This window comes from Elephas maximus, chromosome 2, assembly GCF_024166365.1.
Source record: "Elephas maximus indicus isolate mEleMax1 chromosome 2, mEleMax1 primary haplotype, whole genome shotgun sequence".
Taxonomy (NCBI): Eukaryota; Metazoa; Chordata; class Mammalia; order Proboscidea; family Elephantidae; genus Elephas; species Elephas maximus.
Window position 1 is genome coordinate 157,586,888 of NC_064820.1, and position 23,432 is coordinate 157,610,319.

Below are 23,432 nucleotides of genomic sequence, written 5' to 3' on the forward strand. Positions count from 1 at the left end.
GAGGGGAAATGAAGCTAGAGAGGGATTAGATTTTTGTTTGTTTGTTTTTCTTTTTTGTAGCTCAAAGGAGCAGAGGTAAGGGTGAAGATAGGAATTGTATGACTATGAATCCTGTCTTAGTAAAGGAAGAACTTTCTAACTCTGGCTCCTTGAAAACTGTTGAGTTTACTACAAATGGAAATGAATGCTCAACCAAATACTCAATAGTCATTATGGAGAAAATTTCTGTTTTGGGTGGAAGACTGAACGAAATAATTGCTAGTATTCTATAATAGTATAATAGTGCTATAGGGTCACTATAAGTAGGAATCAGCTCAAAGGCAATGGATTTTCATGACATGACAAACTCTACAGGCCAAAAATCTCATTGGTGAGGATCAGACAGAATCAACCTTATTTTCGTGACAGAAAAGAAAAGCCAGACTCGTAAATAAAATCACCACATTCTCAGCCCGCAGCAATTAAATGTTTGTGTGCAAATTATAAGTGCTAAAAAAAAACTGTCTCAAAATTGTTTTATGATAGTTTCATGTTAAAATTTAAATTCAAATTAAAATAAAAAATTTAAATTAATGACTTCAGTATTTTATTTTGTTTAGTTTAATAACATTAACCACCAGACATTCTCAGTTATATGCTTTACTATGTTTCTATTTGAACCTAATATACAAAAATGCATACTACAACATATAGGATACGACACAATATATATAGGAACACAACCACAAACATTTGACATTTGAGCAATTGTTATGAATTAACATGAGAGTTTTATTATCTCAATTAGGCTTTATTATTTTTAGTTTTAAAATAAGAAAACTGAGAGAAGTTAAGCAACTCGCACAAGGTAATACCACTAAGTGGTAGAGTTGGGATTTGAACCAACATTGTCTGACTACAGACTCCTTGCTTTTAACTACTATTATCTTCTACTTTTCTATAGTTAGAGAATGAAAGCACCAAGAGGATTAAATAGCATTGAAAAAAAACCCAAAAAAAACCTTGCTGTCTGGTTGGTTCTGACTCGTAGTGACCCTATAGGATAGAGTAGAACTGCCCCATAGGGTTTCCAAGGAGTGGCTGGTGGATTTGAACTGCTGACCTTTTGGTTAGCAGCTGTAGTTCTTAACCACTGCACGTAGATCTAGTATTTTATTGAAAACAAGACCGAGCCCTACAGAGAAGGTATGATTTCAAAAAAAGGTCTTCTAACTCCCAATAGAAATGCTGTTTTGACCTCATTGGCATAGCAGCCCAGTCTACTAGGGCCCTGGCTAAATGGTTTCAAGTATCTAGACTTGTGAGTGCAGCAATGGGCTCCTCTTTTCTAATGATCTCTAACTCCTCACTGAGAATAGAAAGCATCCACACAGCTTACTGTCCACAATTATTAATACATCTTTAAGATTTCACTGTCCTCATCAACATAATTTTACTATATTCTAGGAGACCCTTGCCCATGAAGGAAAAAGTTTTGACCAACTTTGTTGTTCATTCCAGGAACTTCTTGAAAGACCCATTCATTCTTTTATTTTTTTTTTTGTTAAGACCCATTAATTCTTAAAAAAAAAAAAAAAATCAAGTAACAGTTTATATCCCAAGACTCTTTGAAAATCTTGCTTCAATACCCTTATCTTGCTATGTCCACCAATCCTAAACAATTTTATCATGATTCTTACCCAATTCTAACTAAACTCCCTGTATTGAAAGACCTGCCTTAAACCAGATTTCAAAATCTCAGTAAATATCCCAACTTTTTCCTTCTCCTTCTGAGATGCTGCCAAGGTTCTGTTAAGGGTGATTCTGTTCTCCTTTACTACATCAAGTAATAAATTCAGCTTTGTCTTATCACCAAGTGGTTTTGGCAATATTTGGGGAGCCAGCATTTGCTATCTCTCAGGGGAAGTTGGTCACTTCTTCCAGGCTGCTCTCCTTTACATCCCTTCCCCGAATCCAAGAAAAGAAAAAAGAAGAAGCATTTAGGACTTGCTCAGATGCTGAATATTCAAAACTTTTTGACATTATTTGCATGGTCACCTTTTTTGTCGTTATCAATTCCAAGCATAATATGCTCAGTATATAGATATTAGAGGATTCATGATGTGTCAACCAATTTTAATGCTAAACGTTTACTCTTTGTTTGAAATGTCCATAAGACCTCATCAAAAATCATGTTTTGCTTGCTCAAGAGAATTATTACAGATAAAAGAGCATAACTTAGTGGTGAGGGAGAGAGGAAAAAATGAGTATCTTTAACCAGATGTCCCCAAGAATTAATATACAAATTAAATTGATACATTATGGAGATGTTATACTTTTCTCAAAAATAAGGTTTTATTTTTTTATTTTGCTTTTTATATGTATGGGGTTACAAAGAGCATTTGAAATATGTATGCTCAGTTTAAGGAATAATAATAAAAGAAACACCCATGTTCTCATCACCCAGATTAAGAAATAGAATGTTATCAGGACATTAAATGCCCCTGCTTTATGTTTTTACAATTTATTTTCGTGGTTTCTAGAGATACTTTTTACAAGGATGTTTTTCAAACTTTTTGGACAACGATTGTAAACTTTTTTCTCTAGTGGCATCCCTACAATCTGGTTTATGGTAAGTGTCTTATCTGTTTGGAATGAAGGTTGACAATAAATCTCTCAGATGGAAAATTCTACTATTAAAACAGGAAAGTCTTAATAATTTATACAATATGGTGGTTTTCTTTTCTTTTCTTTCCTTTGGTCCGTAATGACATTGTTCTTGTATGCTTCCTTGCTCGGATGGCAATTTGTACTAGTTCCTGCACCTCCTCTTCATTCAGAGTCCTACCTCTGTGCTGTGATTTCCAGATTCTTGTGACAACTATGTGTTTATTCACAATTCTATCCTCATCACTTCTTAGAGGCTTGAATATAATACGTGCTCAGCACACATTAATGAAATGAATAGCTGCAGTACTCAGAAGAGCTAGCTGAAGAACTAGCAGCCCATAAACCTTGACAAAATCTTTGACTGTTTTTTACATTCTCATTCACTTTTTCCCTTCATCTCCTTGGTCCCTACTCTCTCATTGCCTGTGTCTTGAGTATATGTAACTGGCATCAACGGAAGCCACTCCTTAGCCCTATGGGTGGGCTGCATAATAAATAGATTGAGAACTCTGATTTAATATGGTTTCTCTTCATATTACTCTTGTTTTTGATCACTCATTTTCCTGTAAAAAATTTTATTAGATTTTTTTTTCAAAAAGAAATGTTTATAAGGAATGAAAAGATTAAAAAACACATAAATACCTTTTTTTAAATCCTATCTTCCTGAATAACCAGTGTTAACAGACTAGAATATTCCAGTCTTTTATCATTGCTGTCAAAACTGCATACAAATCTAGACATATATTTATACATAGACACGGGATTTCCCCCCACCTTACCATGGTGCCCTGAGAGACAGTTGTATTACACACATGATTTAGCTAATTTTTTAAAACACAATAATAAATCATGGCTAGTAGATATAAGGCTAACTTGTTTTTTTTTTTTTTTCATAGCTACTTTTTTCCATAGTATAGATGTACTGCAATATAGTCAACCATTCCCCTTTTCATGGACATTCTGGTTGTTTTTGGTTCTTTGCTATTTCAAACAATGCAGTAATAAATATTTATGTGTGTGTATGTGCTGTGTGTGTGTGTGTGTGCACTCACGAGTACACGATCTTGTGTATGTCTATGTGTATGTGTGTGTGTGAGAGAGAGAGGGAGCCCTGGTGCTGCAATGATTAAGAGCTATGGCTGCTAACCAAAAGGTCGGCAGTTCGAATCCACCATCCACTCCTTGGAAACTCTATGAGGCAGTTCTACTCTGTCCTATAGGGTTGCTATGAGCCAGATTCTACTTGATGGCAATGAGTCTCGTTTTTTTTTTTTTTTAATATATGTGTGTGTATGGGATTTTGCTATAATGTAAACAGAAATGAGACTTAAAAAAAAACTTTCCCATTTCATCTTGTGATACTGGGCACACCATCAAAGAAATGTAATCAAAATAAAAAACAAAAGCTTTCTGTTCAAAAAAAATATAAACAGAGACCTAAAATGGGTTGGATGATAGCTGTTCCTTGTTGGGGGAAAAAAAAAATTTTTTTTTTTTTACTGTAAAATAAATGAAACATTGAATGTTCTGACTCTGGGAATGACGTGTGTTTTAAGGAACAAATTGTCTTGCTAATCACAAGCTGTTAACCTCTTGGATCTTCAGGATATAGGAGATGAGCGTTCAAACATCCAGCTGCTTATCACAGAAAGGCTATGATTGGAGTGAAAAGAGCACAGATTAATGTATAGCTTTTGCCACCATGTAAGGGAAGTCCACAAGGCACGCAAAAATTGTTTGCACTGTATTCAAAGTGTTTGTGAGACAAACAGAATTCTTAAAACTAGCTCGGTAACTGAAATTTAAAGCACGATGAATGCTTATGAAAAACACAATGTGAACATTTTCTTTTAAAAATATTATAAAACTACAGCAAATTCTTTTATTTTTTACATCTCCCTCACTCATCATATAAAAATCATAATCAGAATATTTTCTTACTTCTTTCCTTCTATTTTTCAAGATTGAGCCCTTCTTATAAACCCCATGCTATGCTATATGCTGAGTTTCCAAAGAACAGGTCAGATATAGTTCGTCTCTACTGTTCACCCTACCCCAGCCTAGAAGCTGGGAAATAAGCAATTATGATGCATCTGATGAGTGTCACAAATGGGAAAGGCCAGGTACCTTGAGAAGGGGCATCTGGTCTGGACTTGGGGTCAGGGAAGACCTTCAGAAGAAGGTGATGTCTAAGCTGAGGGAAAGTCAGAGTTGGGCGAATAGTATTTCAGGCACAGGACAAAACCAAAAAAACCCCACTGCCGTTGAGTCGATTCCGACTCATAGCGACCCTATAGGACAGAGTAGAACTGCCTGTAGAGTTTCCAAGGAGCACCTGACGGATTTGAACTGCCGACCTTTTGGTTAGCAACCATAGCACTTAACCACTATGCCACCAGTCAGAAGATACATGCTCAAAAACCAGGGAGTTATAAAGAACAAAAAATTCAATAAGGCTTTAAAAAACTTTGAAATGGATACAGCATAGGAAATAAGGGAATGTGGATAATGAGAGATCAAGCTGTGGCCATAGTAAGAAAGGATAGGATAAGAGTCTTGCTTCTGCAAGACCATTTTGGAGAGTGGATAGGAGTGGGATAAGAACAGAGACTTGGAGACCAGCTAGGAGGCTGTCATCATTTTTTGGGTAAGATGGGGGTGGCCTGAATTAGGGAAATGATAGTGGGGATGGAGAAAAGAAATGGAGTCAATTTTCCAGATTTCTGTTGAGAGTCTCACTTGCAAGTAAAGCATCTGATAAGCATGCGCTTTGTTTGACAATTTTCTTTCTTTTCTCAAAAAGCAGAGGAAGCAAGGAGGGGCATTGTTCCTTTGGTTTTAATTCTAACCAACATGCAAGGAATGATTGAAGATGTGGTGGCTGCTCATGTGAGAAGGTCTACTGGTTTAGTTCACTAATAAGCCAGCCAAAAAATGCTAGCTGAGACTCAGTATGCATGATTAGAAATCTATCCCGAAATATAGAATCTTTTCAATTATTGAATAAGTTTGGTTTAAGAATCTATACATAAGTCTATTGTTATATTCACAATAACACTAACCAATGCAATTAGTTGTTGGAGTTTGGAGGTGACACACTTTTGTTGTGACTTTTGCTTTCATGTAGAAAGATTGATGAATGTTGTATTTGGTTATCACTATTAAAAAAAAAGGAAATTGGCCTAATGGAGTATGCCCAGAACAGGGTAATCATAATCATAAAGGATTGCTAAAGGATGCTACCATTAAAATATTTTTGAGCATGGATTGCGAGCAAGGCACTGTCCTAGAAGACGAAGACATAGCCGTGATCAAGACAGACCTGGTTCTGTCCTCAAGGAGTTATATGTGGATCAGTTAAAGAAAGCAGTGCTTGGAAGGGAAGAGCATGAAGAAGATACGAGCGTTAGATTTGGCTTTAAAGAGCTAAAATGTTGTAGAACAAGGATCAGATTTATTTTGTGAGACTTTAGAAAATAAAATTAGGGGCAAGGAGTAGAATACAGAGGAAGATGATCCCAGCTTTTTAGGAGAAGCTTTCTAAAAATTCAAATTGTATATTTGTGGGGTAATCTTTTTAAGGTGATGTGGTAGTGGGTTCTCTGTAATAAGCAATTTCTGTTTATTAAGCACAAAGCATAGTAGGCACTGGATGCAGCAACTGACATGCATTATTTAATTTAAACTTCAGGCCACTCTATGAAATAGTTACAATTATGAATCCCATTGTACATAGGTAGCAACTGAGAATCAATAATCACACAGAAAACAGCAGAGCCATGACTTGAATTACTGTCATCTTGTCTATTGTGAACTCCCCATTAGCAAAAAGGCTGTATAAATGATTGTCAAAAGATTTCTCTAAGTAAATAGAGGCTGCTCTACATGGTGTAAAGGTCCTCTTGACCCTCACACTCATCTATTATAGAAAGCTCTGGAATATAAGAAGCATGTATTAAAAATATTCTTCAAATGACAAAATCATAGAGTCATAGAACAGATTACTGATCTCCAGTGGTTAGGGGATGAATGGTAGGTGGGTGTGGTTATAAAAGAGCATTAAGCAGGATCTTTGTAGTGATGGAACTGTTCTGTATTTTGATTGTGGTTGTGGTTACAAAAATCTACACATGTAATAATATTATATAGACCTAAGTAAACACACACACACACACACATACACACATGAATTCATGTAAAACTGGTGAAATGCAAATAAGGTTGATGAATTGTATTAATGTCAATTTCCTGGCTGTGATATTGTAGTATGTTGTTGTTGTTAGGAGCCCTCGAGTTGGTTTCAAGTCATAATGACTCTGTGTACAACAGAATGAAACATTGCCCAGTCCTGTATCATCCTCACAGTCGTTGCTATGTCTGAGCCCACTGTTGCAGCCACTGTGTCAATCCATCTTGTTGAGGGTCTTCCTTTTTTTCGCTGACCCTCTGCTTTACCAAGCATGATATCCTTCTCTAGGGACTGCTCCCTTCTGGTAACATGTCCAAAGTATGTGAGACATAGCCTCACCATCCTTGCTTCTAAGGAGCATTCTGATTGTACTTCTTCCAAGGCAGATTTGTTTGTTCTTTTGGCAGTCCATGGTGTAGTCAATATTCTTTGCCAACACCATAATTCAAAGGCATCAATTCTTCTTCGGTCTTCCTGATTCATTGTCCAGCTTTCACATACATATGAGGTGATTGAAAACACCATGGCTTGGGTCAGGTGCACCTTAGTCTTCAAGTTGACATCATTGCTTTTCAACACTTTAAAGAAGTCTTTTCCAGCAGATATGCCCAAAGCAATGTGTCTTTTGATTTCTTGACTGCTACTTCCAGGGGTGTTTATTGCAGATCCAAGTAAAATGAAATCCTTGGCAACTTCAATCTTTTCTCTGTTTATCATGATATTGCTTACTGGTCCACTTGTGAGGATTTTTGTTTTCTTTATGTTGAGGTGTAATCTATACTGAAGGCTGTGGTCTTTGAACTTCATCGGTAAGTGATTCAAGTCCTCTTCACTTTCAACAAGCAAGGTTGTGTCATCTGCATAACTCAGGTTGTTACTGAGTCTTCCTCCAATCCTGTTGCCCTGTTTTTCTTCATATAGTTCAGCTTCTCAGGTTATTTGTTCAGCATACAAATTGAATAAGTATAGTGAAATGATACAACCCTGACATACACATTTCCTGACTTTAAACCATGCAGTATCCCCCTGTTCTGTTCAAACAAATGCCTCTTGATCTATGTACAGGTTCCACATGAGCACAATTAAGTGTCCTGGAATTCCCATTCTTCGCAATGTTATCCATAATTTGTTATGATCGACATGGTCAAATGCCTTAGCATAGTCAATAAAGCACAGGTAAACATCTTTCTGGTATTCTCTGCTTTCAGCCAGGATCCATCTGATATCTGCAATGATATCCTTGGTTCCACATCCTTTCTAAATCTGGCTTGAATTTCTAGCAGTTCCCTGTCAATATACTGCTACAGCTGCTTTTGAATGATCTTCAGCAAAATTTTACTTGTGTGTGACATTAACAATATTGTTTGATAATTTCCACATTCAGTTGGATCTCCTTTCTTGGGAATAGGCATAGATACGGATCTCTTCCAGTTGATTGGGCAGGTAGCTGTCTTCCAAATTTCTTGGCGTAGAAGAGTGAGCACGTCCAGGGCTGTATCCATTTGCTGAAACATTTCAGTTGGTAGTCTGTCAATTCCTAGAGCCTTGTTTTTTGCCAATGTCTTCAATACAGCTTGGACTTCTTCCCTCAGGGTAGATCTTGAAATGTTCTTTTTGACAATGAATGCAACACCATTCCTCTTCAATTTGTTGTTGCTGGCATAGTAGACCAAATGATTATCTGATTCAAAAAGACCAATACCAGTCCATCGCAACTCACTAATGCCTAGGATATCAATGTTTGTGTGTTCCATTTTGTTTTTGACAATTTACAGTTTTCCTAGATTCATACTTCATACATTCCAGGTTCTGATTATTAATGGATGTTTGCCGCTGTTTCTTCTCTTTTTGAGTCTTGCCACATCAGCAAATGAAGGTCCCGAAAGCTTAACTCCAACCATGTCATTAACGTCGACTCTACTTTGAGGAGGCAGTCTTCCCCAGTTGCGTTTTGAGTGCCTTCCAACCAGGGGGGGACTCATCTTCCAGCAGTATATCAGACAATGTTCCACCAATGTTCATATAATTTTCACTGGCTAATTCTTTTCTGGAGTAGACTGCCAGATTCTTCTTCCTAGTCTGTCTTAGTCTGAAAGTTCAGCTGAGACCTGCCCACCCTGAGAGATCCTGCTGGTATTTGAATACCAGTGGCATAGTTTCCAATATCACAGCAACAGGAAAGACCCTACAGTATGACAAACTGACTGACAGGTGGGGGATATTGTAGTATAGTTATGCACAGTGTTACCACTAGGGAAGACTGTGAAAGGGCATACTAGGTCTCTCTGGCTTATTATTTCTTGCAGCTGCGGGTAAATCTGCAGTGATCTCAAAATAAAAAGTTAAAAATATATGCTTCAGACACATGAAAATGACTGTGTGATCAAAGGCTCATTTCTTCCCCTATACCTCTTCTTTGCCTTATCTTCCTCCAAAGGTATTGACCAGGAGTTAATTATAGAGTGCTTCTCCTCTGTGTTCCCCGGACCAAGTTGACTTAAGACATTTACTCTTCAAGTTTCTGTGTATTGGAAGCATTAATAATTCTACTTTCATTTTTCTTTACATTCTTCCATAATACTCCGCAAAGTTCTCAATGGAAAATACATGCAGGGAAGATAACAAAAGGTCCAATGTTTGTTAATTTTAGTTCCTGGGAACAGAGAGGCTAATGGAACTAAGGAGGAAAAATCTGCATAATCAAATTAAAACATCAGAACCTTCAGCATTTTGTAAATATAGTATTTGAGTGGTAGCTTGAAAATTGTCTCCAAATAGGATTTACTCAGACATACGACTTTTCAAAGAACATCTGTAGGAATGCCACATTTTTATTTTTAACTTTCTAAGAGTAATACATTCATATTATTTAAAAAGTGTATAAATTACCGTAACTCCCCCACTCAAGTATACATACCATTTTTTTCTTCCATCTTCTTTTTCATCTTAGCTAGGACTCTTGATTATAAATGGCAGACACTCAGTTCAGACCTAGAGCCAGAGGCTCACATGATGTCCTCAGGACTCTTTCTTAGACTATTCATCACTTGGCTATACTTGTTTTTCTGTTGTTCCTATTCTCAGGCAAGATCTTCCTTCTTGGTGGCAAGAAGGGCTACAAAGAACCCAGGTTAGGCAATCTTAGGTGAAATTCTAATAAAGGTACCAAAACTGAGTCTAATGAACTTGATCTAGCTAAAAGTCCATTTCTGAACCAATCATTAATCAAATAGACTGTGCTCATCTTCCAGATACATGTCATGGGTACATGAAATCAGAACAGGGGATGAGAGCATGGGATCGGGGAGCTTTCATTTTTTATAATATGATTATTAGAAATTCAGAGAACGCATACCAAAGAGAAACAAGATGCCCCCTTATATGTGTGTTTGTGTGTGTTCACAAACACACATGCACATTTATTTGGGATTTGGTGTAAAGGTAAGACTAGAATTTATTTCTCCTCCCCTCTGGATTGTAATGATAAAGAGAACATAAGGATCCATATGGAAATGCATGGGATTCAGCATAGCCAAAATAATTTTGAAAAAGAACAAGGTTGGAGGACTTACACTTCTTGACTTTAAAACTTATTTCAAAGCTAAAGTAATCAAAACAATGTGGAACTGGAATAAAGATAGACATAAAGATCAATGGAATAGATTAGTAGTCCAGAAATGAAATCATAAATTTATGGTCAATTAATTTTTAAAAAGGGTACTAAGAAAATTCAATAAGGGAAAGAATCAGTCTTTTTAACAAATGTTGTGGGGACAACTGCGTATCCAAATGCAAAAGAATGAAGTTGAACTCCTACCTCACATCTCATATATAAAACTTAACTCAAAATTGATCATAGTCCTAAGTGGAAAAACTGAAACTATAAAACACTTAGAAGAAAACATAGGAACAAATGATCATAACCTTGGTTTAGGCAAAGCTTTCTTAGAAAGAGTGCCCAAAGCATAAGCAACAAAAGAAAAAAAAAATAGATAAATTGGGCTTCATAAAAATTAAAAAAAAATCTTTAAACAACATTAAAAGAATGTGAAAAAACAGCTCATAGAACAGAAGAAAATATTTTCAAATTATAAGAGCCTAAACAGAACATATAAGGAATTCTTACAACTCAGCTATAAAAATACAAGCAACCCAGTTTAAAAATGGACAATCGATCTGTATAGACATTTCTTCAAGGAAGATGTATAAATAACCAATAAGCACATGAAAGATACTCAACATCATTAGTCACTGTGGAAATTCAAATCAAAGCTACAATGAGATATCACTTTACATATGACATTTAAAATAAAAAAATACAAGCAACAACAAGTAGTGGTGAGGATGTTGTGATATTAGAACCCCATATATTGCCAGTGGGATTGTAAAATGGTACACCTACTTTGGAAAAACAGATCGGCAGTTTTTCAAAAATGTTAAACATAGAGTTACCAGAAATTATGCAACAATTCCATTACTAGGCATATATCCAAGAGAAATAAAAACATATGTCCATACAAAAATGCATATATAGTAGCATGTGTGCATGTTCATAGTAGCATTATTCATAATAGCCACCAAATGGAAACAATGCAAATGCCTGTCAGTAGATGAAAATGGATAAACAAAAAGTGGTATATCCAAAGAAATATTATTTGAAAATAAAAAGGAGTGAAGCACTGATACATGCTACAACATAAATGACTCTTGAAAACATTATGCTACCTGAAAAAGATCAGTTACAAAAGACCATACATTGTATGGTTCCATTTGTATGAACTGTCCTGAGTTGAGTGGGCAAATCCATAGAGACAGAAAGTAAATTAATGCTTTATAAGAGCTGGGGGGAGGGAAGGATGGGAATTACTGCTAATGAGTATGGGGTTTCTTTTTGGGGTAATGAAAATTTTCTAAAATTAGATAGTGGTCATGATTGCACAATTCTGTGAATATACTAAAGACCACTGAATTGTATACCTTGGAAGCATGGTACATGGATTATATCTCATTAAAGCTGTTATTAAAAACTGTATATATAAATATCCAATAACTAAATAATGTTAAACTGTAATGGGGGCCAAATTGTGCCTAATAACTCCTGAAGTACAAGTCTTCCTGAAAAAGTTGAATTGGAAAACAAGGGTTGGATCTGAGACCAAAATGGGAAACTCCTAGCTTCAAATCTCTATTTATGAATTACTACAACGAGGCCAGCATCATTTGTCTACTAATCTACCATCATCACATATCAAATTCTTATGTATACTATATCTGTGTAGTTTTACAATACACGTTAATATGGAGGTTTAATCTTCTGTATCACTGAGAATATTTTTTTTTAATTTAAAAATAACATATTATATGATAGAAATAGAATAACCATCAGTGGGGGAGGGAGGGGAAATGGACTTTTAAATAAATATAGTAGATGAATCCATAGTTATGGGACTTAAGTTGTTTGCTGTTGTATCACTACAACCATCAATGTGTTTGTCCAATGGAGATATTAAGTGTAAAAGCTTAGGTGGGAGAAAAAAACCAAACAAAAATAAGGAGCCATATACAAGAAGAGTTAGCCTTATTTTTATTGCATTAACATGGCAGAATCTTTTACTCCCAATGAAAATCTTTTGAATATGTTACAGGATAATTTTTTTTTTTTAAAGGTAAAATCATGAACCTCACAGAAATATTTAACTCATTACTAACAAAGCAACCAGTAATATTATACAGTTGGTTCAAAGGAGAATCCAAAGGGCAGAAATATTTATAAATCAGGAATATTGAAATCAATTTGCAAATTCATGTCTGCAAAACTGGCTTTGTAGGAGAAAGGGTGAAGAGGAAGGGTAGAAGACGGTGGCTTCTCCACTGGAGAGAATTCATGTTTATAGGTAGAAATTATATTCATTGCTATTAGTTATTTGCAATTTATGGACTTGTAAAATAGCTCAAAGGCAATGAAAGGCTGATATCAGATCAACTGAAATGTTGTGTGCTACACAATTACATAGTTTTACATTAAAGATAACCAATACTCTCTTTTGCTTATTCCAAATATTTTTCTACAAATATTTTAACAATCACTAAATTACAAGGTTTATCCTTTATCTCACTCTTTTGCCCTAATTCCATCATGGCGACAATGTCATCTTAAATACAAGAAAGAATGCAAATAAATGTATGACCACTACTGTCAAGCCAATATTCATTCAGTACAATAAATCAGTATAATTTGGGGGTGATGTAACTTCTCACATGCTAAGACTAAGAACTAGACTCAGCTGTTAGTACTGATAATACATGAGACATTAACAAAATAGGAGGTTGAAAAAGATCATAAATATGAAAATATCACTGTGCAGCTGAATATTTTACAAATTTCAAGTCCCAATTTATCTGTAGGTCATGAAGTCAATTTTGAGTCATGACAAACTTAAGACAAGGAAATAGAGTAGAAAATACAAAAGTGTAACACATATGGTGAAGTTAAGAATTCTTTCATAAAACTACTGAGTCACAATATAAACCTATTTCTACCACAGATCAGAGTCCATCAAAATTCAGTATGGTATATTGTACCTAAAATGCTGAAGAGGAAAGTCCATTTTTTTTTTTTTTACCAAAGGCAGCTGTTGGTGCACTGAGTGTGAGTCACCACTAAGCAAGCACCTCGTCAACATTCAGATCCAGTAGAATCTGACAGGGTCAGTGACGTGCAGTGTGCTGGGATCACCTGGTTTGGGTTAGAACAATTCTCACAGGTCTTAGAGTGAATTCTGCAGATCTACTTGTGTCTTCATTGCCATTTTTGCTAAAAGTCCTTGGTAAAGACTGGAGTCTCCAAAGAACACTGGTTAAGGTAGGGCTCTTTTTCCTCAAAATAAACACAACTTTAGTTCCCAACTATGCTTCCTAATGTCAACATAACTGAAAAATTCAAGTGCATTTTTAATAGTTGAATTGCTTTTATCAAATATTTTTCACATTATCTAATAGCAAATTACGATAAGAATCATCTCTAATATTTTCCACAGAGGCTCCAAAGACTCCTTGTCCCCTTCCCTCTGATAGATCAGCAGCAGACATATCAAAGAAGCATACCCAAAACCCACTGCCGTATAGCTTGTCAAATTATATTTTAGGTAGAAATGACTTTTTTTTCTGCTAAAAGGAAAACAGAGGGATCGAGGCCCTTTAGGTTATAGTTGCAACCAGAATGCTCCTCAGAAACAAGTATGGGGAGACTTTGTCTTGCTTGCTTTTGACATGTCATCAAGAAAGGCCAATTGTTAGAAAAGGACATCTTGTTTGGTAAAGTAGAGGGTCGATGAAAACAAGGGAAACTCTCAATGAGATGATTGACATACCAGTGATCAGGAGGGTGGTGCAGGATGGGCAACATTTCTCCTCCCATACATAAAGTCATCATGAGCCAGAGCCAACTTGATGGTAACTAACAACAACAGGTTGTGGTGGTGACTGCAACAACAGCAACAAGAGTTATCACTTTTATTTCCTCTGATGAAGAGCTGACTTTGATAACCTGCTTAAAGTCACTCAGTGACTACGTGACAGAACCAGAATCTGACCTCCAGTCTGTCTGAGGCCAAAGCTCATCCCCACCTCCCTCCCTTCCCCATCTCCAGCTCCATGCTTTCCAGAACTGGATCTTACGTAACTGTCCACATCAGCTCTGCAGTACAGACAAGATGATTTGCACATGCAGGAAATATGAGAGAGAGTTAGAAACTCCGCAGCATGAAAAGTGATTTTCATATTGTTTACACTTCCATGAGACCCCCTGGACTAAGATCCCCTCATTTCCACACTTAGTATGGATATGTAAGTTGTTCCAAGATAGGGTTCACGTGACATTCACATTAACCCTGAGTCTCTGAGTGGGAAAAATCCTGTAAACTAATGCTAACATCCAGGTTGGCAAAGGATAACATGGACAAGCCAAAGGAAACATTTTCTGGCTTGTGTACCTTGAGTAAACAGATGTTTAAAATTTTAGTTTGCCTACATTTACCTAGCACACAAATGAGGCCTAATTAAACTCAAACTCCATGGATAGCCTTCCAAAGCCTCTAGTTTATTCATTCAGTATAAACACTACAAATGAATAAAATACAGTATATTAAACAATTTAAATACAGAGCCCTGTTCCTTAAATTACAGAGATACAGGATTCCAGTTCCACTGAGTGCCAAAAGTGACTGAGGTTTTTTTTTTTAAAATTTGGAAAAGCAATTAATATAGAAAAGTACATAGTATAAAAACTTCCATTTGCCCTCAGTTCAGAATGAACTAATATTAACATTTTGCCACATGTGCTTCTGAAAATTTTTTTAAAGACAAGATAAAACATTACAGAGAAAATTGAAGTATCTTTGTATTCCTCCCCCATCCCATCTTCCGTCCTTCCTCAAAGAAAGAGCTTCTTCTAGGAACTTAGTAGGTGTCTTCCTACTCCATGTTTTTATATTTTACTGCATATATATAAACCAAGTATTACATTACTGCTTGTAATTTAAAATTTTAAAAAAAGGTGTCATGTTGTACATTTTTAATTTGCCTTTTTTTTTTTTTTTACTAAATGGGATATTTATTCAAGTTGATACATATAGATGTGCGTATGTGAAGCTCTCCACTACTTGTCTGTCAATTTGTCATACTGTGGTAACTTACGTGTTGCTATGATGTTGGAAGCTATGCCACCTGTATTTCAAATACTAGCAGAGTCACTCAGGGTGGACAGGTTTCAGTGGAGCTTCCAGATTAAGGCAGACTAGGAAGAAGGACCTGGAAATTTACTTCTGAAACAGTTGGCCAGTGAAAACCTTAAGAATAACAGTGAACATTGTCTGATATAGTGCTAGAAGATGAGCCCTTCAGGTTGACAGATACTCAAAATACAACTAGGGAAGAGCTGCCTCCTCATAGTTGAGTCAACCTCAATGACATGAATGGACTAAAGCATTTGGGACCTTCATTTGCTGATGTGACATGACTCAAGATGTGAACAAACAGCTGCAAACATCCATTACTAATTGAAACACAATGTATGAAGTATGAATTTGGGAAAATTGGAAGCTGTAAAAACAGAAATTGAATACATAACTTTGGATATCCTAGGCATTAGTGAGCTGAAATGAACTGGTATTGGCCATTTTGAATCAGGCAATCACATGGTCTACTATGTCAGGAATGATGAAGAGAAATGGCATCGCATTCATAGTCAAAAAGAACATTTCAAGATTTATCCTGAAGTACAATATTGTCAGTGTTAGGAAAACATACGTACACCTACAAGGAAGACCAGTTAATATGACTATAATTCAAATTTACACAACAACCACTAATGCCAAAGATGAAGAAATTAAAGTTTTTTTTTTCCACCAACTTCTACAGTCTGAAATTGGTAAAACATGCAATAAAGATGCATTGATAATTACTGATGATTGGAATGCAAAAGTTGGAAACAAAGAAGAAGGATAGATAGAAAGTATGGCTTTGGTGTTAGAAATAATGCCGGAGATCCCTTGATAGAATTTTCAAGACCAATGACTTATCATTGCAAATACTTTTTTTAAACAACATAAACGGCAACTATACATATGGATGGTGCCGGATGGAAAACACAGGAATCAAAACAACTACATCTGTGGAAAGAGACAATGGGGAAGCTCAATATCATCAATCAGAACAAGGCCAGGGGCCAGCTCCATAACAGACCATCAATCGCTCATATGCAAGTTCAAGCTGAAGCTGAAGAAAATTAAAGCAAGTCCACAGAGCCAAAGTACGACCTTGAATATATCCCACCTGAATTTAAAGACCATCTCAAGAGTAGATTTGACACGTTGAACACCAATGACCCTTCAGTTGTGGGATGATATCAAGGACATTATACATAAAGAAAGCAAAAGCTCATTAAAAAGACAGGAAAGAAAGAAAGGACCAAAATGGATGTCAGAAGAGACTCTGAAACTTGCTCTTGAAAGTAGTGTCGCTAAAGTGAAAGGAAGAAATGATGATGTAGAAGAGCTGAACAGAAGATTTCAAAGGGCAGCTCTACAAGACAAAGTAAGCTATTATAATGAAATACGCAAGGACCTGAAGATAGAAAACTAAAAGGGAAGAACATGCTAGGCATTTTTCAAGCTGAAAGAACTGAAGAAAAAATTCAAGCCTCAAGTTGCAATACTGAAGGATTCTATGGCTTTTTTTTTTTTTATGGGCAAGATATTGAACAATGCAGGAAGCATCAAAAGAAGATGGAAGGAATACTCGGAGTCACTGTAACAAAAAGAATTTGTTGACATTCAACTGTTTCAGGAGGTAGCATGTGATCAAGACCTGATGGTATTGAATGAAGAAGTCTAAGCTGCACTGAAGGCATTCGCCAAAAAGCGGGATCTAGGAATTGATGGAATACCAGTAGAGATGTTTCAACAAACAGATTCCACTCTAGAAGTACTCACTCATCTATGCCAAGAAATTTGGAAGACAGCTACCTGGCCAGATGACTGGAAGAGACCTATATTTGTTCCCATTCCAAAGAAAGGTGATCCAGTAGAATGCAGAAATTATTGAATGACATCATTAATATTACACACAAGTAAAATTTTGCTGAAGATTTTTCAAAAATGGTTTCAGCAATCCATCAACAGAGAACTAGCAGGTATTCAAGTCAGATTCAGAAGAGGGTATAGAATGAGGGATATTCCTGACGTCAGATGGATCTTGGCTGAAAACAGAGAATACCAGAAAGACATTTACTTGTGTTTTATTGACTATGCAAAGGTATTCGACTGTGTGTATCAAAACTAATTACAGATAACTTTGTGAAGAATGGGAATTCCAGAACACTTAATTGTGCTCATACAGAGCCTATGCATAGACCAAGAGGCAGTCATTCAAACAGAGCAAGGGGATACTGCATGGTTTAAAATCAGGAAAGGTGTGCATCAGGGTTGTATTCTTTCACCATACTTATTCAATCTGTATACTAAGTAAATAATCCAAGAAGCTGGGCTATATGAAGAAGAATTCGGCGTCAGGATTGGAGGAAGACTTATTAATGACCTGCGATACACAGATGACACAACTTGCTTACTGAAAGTTGACCTGAAGCACTTATGGATGAAGATCAAAGCGTAGAGTCTCCAGTGGGTTACACCTCGACATAAAGAAAATAAAAATCCTCATAACTTCACCAATAAGCAACATCATGATTAACGGAGAAAAAATTGAAGCTGTCAAGGTTTCCATTTTACTTGGATTCACAATCAATGCCCATATAAGCAGTAGTCAAGAAATTAAACAATGTATTACATTTTTTTTTTATTACATTGGGGCAATCTGCTGCAAAAAAGCTCTTTAAAGTATTAAAAAGCAAAGATGTCACTTTGAGGACTAAAGTGAGCCTGACCCAAACGATGGTATTTTCAGTCACCTTATATGCATTTGAAAGCTTGACAATGAATAAAGAAGACTGACAAAGAGTTGATGCCTTTGAATTATGGTGTTGGCAAAGAATATTGAATATACCACGGACTTCCAGAAGAATGAACAAATCTGTCTTGGAAGAAGTACAGCAAGAATGCTCCCTAGTAATGAGGAAGGCAAGACTTCGTCTCATGTGCTTTAGACATGTTATCAGAAGGGACCAGTCCCTGTGGAAGGATATCATACTTGGTAAAGCAGAGGGTCAGCAAAAAAGAGGAAAACCCTCAATGAGATGGATTGACACAGTGGCTGCAACACTGGGCTCAAAAACAGCAATGTTTGTGAGGATGGCTCAGTGTTTCATTTTGTTTTACACAGGGTTGCTATGAGTCTCAACTCTCTTGACAGCACCTAACAACAACGACAAATATTATTCTGTATATAGTATGCCATTTTATAACTCTATAACAGAGTTTATCCATTCTTCTATCTGTGGCATTTGACAGTGTCTCCTGTTCTTTTTATTGCTATTAGAGACATGCCTTCTTGTGCACATGTACAATTGTTTTTCTAGAGTATATGCTTACAAAGGAAATTGTTGGTTCGTAGGTGTTGGCATTTTTACTTTACTAGGTAATTGCTAAATTACCCTCCAAAGTGATTATACCATTTTACACTCCCACATGGAGTGTACTAGAGCTCCCATTTATGATAGACTTAGAAACCTTTCAAATTCTCTGACTTTTGAATTTAGGAGCTGTGGCTTTAATTCTAAAGGGTACAACATAAATAATACTGAAATCTTAAAGTAACATTTGTTGCAGATACATATTAAAGGCATTTGGTTATGAGAGAATATAACAGAATCAAACAAGTGTCTCTTTTTGTATAGCTTTATTATGCGATCATTATGCAATACACATAGACTTAGAAGAGTGTAATTGTTGTTTTACATTAGTTTCCTTTGCTTCCAATATCAACCACTCATTTTTTATCAGTATTTGGCATCACACTGACTTCGACTTATTTTTTATTTGTGTTCAGAAAAACGTTTGGTACAGAGGCATAGCAACTGCTTCATTTAACTACCCCTGAGGGATTGTATTAACGTTATACTAGGTACTACACACAAAGCCTTGTAAAAGTTTTTGATATAAACATAAAATTTCAAGCCCAAAGAAAGAAAAAGAGGGTGAGAGATAAAATAGGAAGAGGGATGTTATAAAATATACTTTCCCACTTAAAATGCAGCATTTGAAATCAATATTTTCCATTACATCTGGTTGTGATGATGGTATATATGATAACATCTCAGCTGATAACATTTGAGTGACAGATCCATAAAAGATACTTCTGTGGCTTGATATTGATTCTACTTTTTCTTTCCCTTGTAGACATATGAATGGGCCTACAAGTTCATAAAAAGGGGAAAGAAACGACTTCATAGAGTTTGCAGGTGTCATTCAAAAGACAAATGTGACACTTAGGAACTTAAGAAAGGAACAAGAAATATGACCGTTTGCTTTCTTCCTTTTTCCTCTTTGTGGGTGTAAAAATGACAGTAGGCCAAAATCCTGAGAGTTCATAGGCGATAAAATTGTAGAGATTCCGAGTTCATTGAAGAAAATCTAATTTAAAGCTTTTATTTTGCATTTGGAAAAACTGAGTCCCAAACACATTAAAATTACTCATCCAGGGTGTGCTTTCCAATTCATTTCCCTGGATCTCCCTGTGGAAGGCAGGATGTCACTTCCTCTTTGAGGATGAAATGTCTGAACTTGACTTCAATTGTCTGGCCTTCGGAGCTTCACACTCAAATCTACCACACCAATGTTTCTTTAAATTTTCCTCTAAAATAGCATTAATGGCTATTTTAGAAAGTGAACATGACCCCTGAGAGAAGTTCCCAAATTTACCTTGTAAATCTCCATGAATTTTGTACTTCATTCCATGATACCACTGTCTTTATTTTAAGAAGACCCTAAATCTTTGAGTAAAATGATGCCCCAGGAAGATGTGCTATGTCTGTCCTGCTTTTTTGTTTAACAAATGTTTATTTTCTTCTGCATAATTTTATTTTAATACCAATCTAAAAACATTATTTAAGTTATTTGTTCTGGATTGTTTGGACCTTTTCTTCCCCATTAGCTAATTGCTTAAGTGTGGGGCCATCGGTCTTGGCATATGCTAATATGGTGGGTGATTCCTGAGTCTAAGATGGGAAGGGAAATAACTAGGAAGAAAAAATTTTAGGAATACCTTTGAAAAATATTACTCCTGGTTCTAATTCCTCTGGCTTCTGGTTCTTTAAAATCCATACCTCTAATGTCGCCCCCACCTTTTTCCCCCTGTTTGTAAAATGGGAATGGCATAACAGAGTTGACTAACAATTAATTTTCTTAGGTACATATTTTGCTGGGCTCTTTTGCCCTCTTCTTTTTTATAGTTAAGGGGATCAATCTTTATACTAATGGTGAAGAGTGTTTATTAAAGGTCCTAGATTTTCATGACTTATAAGAAAATGAGTTAAGAATGATGAATAAACATGGGTGACAATTAGTAGATTATGTATTGGGTCCTCACATGGAACCAGATGGTCTAGTGATGCATATAAATAGATCATTTATTTCATTTGGGTAACTGAAAGTTGAATAAAGAATTAGATATTTGTTATTAAAGTACATTTACCAATGTGCTCTAATTTAATACATTGTTAACACAAATGCAGAGTGAAGTTAAGAGGCTAATTATTTTTTGGTCATCTGGGGAAGAAATTCAAAAGTGGCTTCGGGATTTGCAGCCTCCAATGTAGATTTTTTTTCTTCTCTTTTTAACAATTATATTTAAAATAATAATTATAATTAGTAAGCATGTTGATTTACAGAATGATTTGGCTTTCTGAAAATGTTTGCATGTATAACTAGGGAAAAACAGCATGTTATTGTTTTTCATAAGATTATTTCATGCTTTGTGACAAGTTGTGGACTGATTTTACCATTGAAAGTGGCAGACTTCTTCCCCACTTGTGTATTCATACTAAGCAGTGCTTCCCAATTTTCACATAAGCATGCTTCAACTTTTTGCACACTGGGTAAATACCCCTCATATTGGTAGAGATATTTTAGCAGGGTGACATAGAGGGAGGATTATCAAACCCATGTTCACCCACAAGGGATGAGATTATGTCATGCCAATGTATTTATCATAAAATATATTCAGTACAACAAACAAGGAAAAACTAGCGTGCCCTACAAATGATTTTGTATAAAACATCTCTCTGAAACCCGAGGATGGGGCAAATATCTCGTATCACAAATAGAAAGAATATTTGCATGCCAATTCTCTAATGTAACAAAGGTGAAAATTACAGTATCTTAGTCATCACAGATGAATAATTAAGCACCATAGCTATAAATGAGTTACTCAAAAAGGTTTACATAATAATAATAATCATAATTATAAAGCTATTAAAGAAACTATAAAACAAGGAGTAGAGGCATTGTAAGTTTGCCACTTTGTCCTTAGACAAAACTGTAATACATTCAGATATGGCTTCCACTAAAGGATATGAAAAGTCAGTGTTTAGACATCTGCATAATAATGAAATATACCTTACCTATAGACTGGCAAAATTTTGAAAGATGCTATATGTTAACAGTTTTGTGAATCTATCAGAGTTCTTAGTTGCAAACAACAGAATCTACTGTAGTTAATTTAAACAGAAAGACACTTATAAATAACTACTAGATGCTCAGAGAATTAGGATAGCTAGAGGATCAGGCTCTCAGTGAAATGTTTTAGAATATCTCTGGTAGTAGTGCTTCAGAACCGGCTTATGAGGGAGCTGCCGCCATCATGAACTTTGAATCACACTGTCTCTGCCACTAACAGTGCCAGCCAAAAGGATGTCCTGTGCCTAGTTCTTCCCTCATGTAACTCTTTTCTGATCAAAGTTTCATATAAGTGATTCTAACTTTCAATTTCCTAAATGCAGAGGAAAATGAGAAATGTAGTTTTTTTTTTTTTAGATTCTACTTTGGAAAGAAGTGATTCAAGTGTGTAGGATTATTGAAACAGAAAAGGAATCCAAATTTTTTTACTTAGCCCTAAATGACTAATGTCCACCTCAATGAAGATACTGGGAAATAGGTACTGTCATATAATCCTGGTATGAGAATCAACGTAAGAAAGATTTTTGAAAGGTGATTTGGTAAGACCAATGACAGCTTTAAATGCATATTTGTTAGCATTATATGATTAGCTCTTTCACTTCTAGAAATCTAATCTGCAGAAATAATTATGCATGTACCAAATATATATGTAGACAGATGTTTTCTTAAGCACTGTTTGTAATAATAAAAATAGTCAACCTTAATTAAAACTTTACCATATGCCAGCTGTTGCTCTTAGTGATTTACATGTTCTGCTTATTTAACCATTACTCAAACCCATGAGGTAGGAAAAATCATTATTCCTATTTTATTGTGAGAAAACCAATGCCCAGAGAGGTTAAGTAACTTGCCTAAGGCCACACAACCAGTAAGTAGGAGAAATATCCTAAATGCCCATCAGTATGAACAGGTTTAATTCATCGTGGTTTAACCAAAGAGGGGAGCTCTTATGCCATAGTTACAAATAGTAAAGTATGCCGACATAATCTACAAGACATAATTATAGGGGGAAAAAATGGCCCATCTATATAAAAAATACATGGGTGAATGTGGGTAAATGCACATAAAGGAAAAAGGAAGAATGCTCTCCAAACTTCTGACAATGCTTAGTTACCTCTGGGGATGAAAGGAGATGGAGGAGGATTTTCATGTTTTGCTCTGTTTCTAATTAAATTATTTTATATAGAAATGCATTCCTCTAATCATGTGTAATAAAAATTTATAAAACAAAATTTAAAGTCTTAGTTCCTATAAGGAAAAATATTCAGTTCAGAGCTTCCAAATTAAAAAAAAAAAGCAGAAGTTTTACAGAAGTAAGCATTCCTGCCTTAACTAGTTTTTATTAACCCCTATACTAGTTCTGAACAGTTTTACTTCATTTTATTTATATTTTATTTCATTATTTAAATCATTTCATGTGACTTGGGAACTAACCTAATATTTGTGAAGAGAAATAGTCACCCGAC